The following is a 2,626-nucleotide window of genomic DNA, read 5'->3' on the forward strand; positions in this document are numbered from 1 at the left end:
CGACTTTTTAAGGACCGATTACAGGATACTGTCTCTACACTGGCATTCTTTTTCATGAAAAACCAGTTCAAACCCTTACTAATTTGTCTTTTGTTTTGGAATAGGAAATACTTACTTGAGTTAAGGTGGATAGGTGTCTGAATTACAATCCATAGAATTTTGTTTTAATAATTTGTCAAAATGAAGAATTTATCATGTTTTATTTCAAAAATATAATTATAAAAATTATGGCTCACAGGACTTTTTTCACACTAATGGTTGTGTAAAATTGTCAGATTTTATACTGATTATGCATGGACATGCCACTTTTTTTAAAGAAGAAACCTACACAATAGAATTTAAAGGTAAAACAATGTAAAATGAGAGAAGATAGCTCAAATAACATGCTTTCAGTGGTGTCACCGAACTTGTTTGCTTGCTACATATTAAAACAGGTAAATTCACAACACTTTCTATGATAAAATTTTTTTATCTCAGTTATCTCTCCTACAATATGGGTTATCTCTCCTTAATTTGCATAGTAGAAAAAAATGAATTAAACACAAGTATGGTGTTTTATTTTTAGAAATTACAGACGCAAATATAATGAAACTCATAGTTTACTATGTTTACATCAAAAGTCTCACACATGAATTACATACTACTCTACAAAATTGCAAATTACATTAACGATCTAGACCGGTTGATATATGCATCTTCAAAATCCAAGATGGAGGAACACACCTGAGCCACATTAAGTGAAGAACGATAAAATGATTAAATATTACATATATATTTTTGTAATTGTTATATTTCATATTATATAGTCGGTTAATACATTGCATTCAATTTAGAGACATGTGGAGCTTTTCAAACAGCAAACGTGCTAGCATGCGTTTAACATCAGTTGCTTTTTGTTGTGTTTGGTTGATATCTAAGTAAGTCGTTCTACTGCTGAGGTTCAAATGTTATATATTTTTCATTTACAAATTTCATTGACCTGGATGGAGAGTTGTCGCAATGGCACTCATAAGACATCTTTTTAAATCTATGCAACATTTTTACTGAATAGATATTAAGTTAGCTATTATATAATAATTTTCAAAAGTCATGCATGGATTAGTTGTATCCTTATAGTAAACATAATACTTGGCTATTATCTGCTCTTTGGTCGGTTTGTTGTCTCTTTGATAGTTTCCCCATTTCATTCTCAATTTTATAATTAACTATAACATGATTATAAAATAATCTACTGATAATAAAAAATTATAAGCAAAAATACCCTTATATTTTATTTTTTTTACACGCGGTTAAGATAATTAAATAAGTATATATTAATTATTTACTGAGAGGTTATGTTTTTCTTAACGTATACTCCGAAGTATTTCATCTGCATGTATTTATAGACATAATTATAAATATACATAAAGTCACTATTAACATGAAAACACAGTGCTTTCCAGATAAGGAAGTTAAGTATATTTATAGTTTTTATGTTTTTCTATTCCGTTTCATTTCTAAATATAGGATATACTATTGAAAATGAGACAGGTAAAACATTGATTGTGTAACACATCAATAGTAGAAAGCTTTTGAGTAAACATATATATATCCTCATGTGTTGATGAAAATTATCTTATTACACTGTCAAAAATTATTGTTGTCAAAGATAATAAAATCAAATGAAAGAAAACTTTATAGTAGGACTCAGCTTCATGTATATAGGTCAAACGAACATGGTTTCGGTTGAAAATATTAGCATACCAACTAAACTTTTAAATATTAAAAACGTTCGATTTATTATCTTACTTTAGCATGTTGAGGTTATAGTTCAATGAAAAAACACATGAATATCTAACCGTACCAACCTCATTGAAATGACAAATTACACATGAATTATTATCATATTGTATATAAAGTGCGAACATAGAGAGAAAAAAACGGAATTGGTGGACAAAATCTCACTGTACGTAAATAAAAACGTCAAAGTCAAAAGAACGATGCTTTTATTGATAAATATCTACAAGGCGACCCTTTATTTTTGTCTGTATTTTTGTTTATTCACTAGAAAGAGTAAGAAGATTTCGGGGTATCCTTATTTATATGGTTACGTTGCATCAAACAATATTATAGATTAAATAACAATGCAGAATGCCTCTCTATCATAATTTTCCTCGACCATTGTTTTACTGTTTTTTAAAGATCTTAGGTACGGAAATTCACGTACCATTATTTGAGCATTGGATGGATTCGCATATTCCATGAAAAAATTGGTAAAGAAATAATTATAGCATAACGCTAGCCTAGTAAATGCATAAGTGTTTGTTTACCTCTTTAAAGAATTGTTTACTCCAAAAAAACAATTTAACCTTTTTTCGGATAATATATACAGGGGTCTTAATAGTTTCCAAAATCTGTATATTATCCTCTTATTTTAAAGATATATTTCTGTTTTTCATTTTATTCATTTCAAGGTTTTGGAGGTAAAATTGAGAATGGAAATTGAGAATATGTCAAAGAAACAACAACCCGACCAAAGCGAAGTTAACAGCCGAAGGCTATTAATCGTTCTTCAGCACAGCTAAAATATCCTGCACCCGAAGGGGGTCTTGAGCTGAGATCTGAATACACATGTTTTTTTTTTCTT

Source organism: Mytilus galloprovincialis, chromosome 5, assembly GCF_965363235.1.
Source record: "Mytilus galloprovincialis chromosome 5, xbMytGall1.hap1.1, whole genome shotgun sequence".
NCBI lineage: Eukaryota > Metazoa > Mollusca > Bivalvia > Mytilida > Mytilidae > Mytilus > Mytilus galloprovincialis.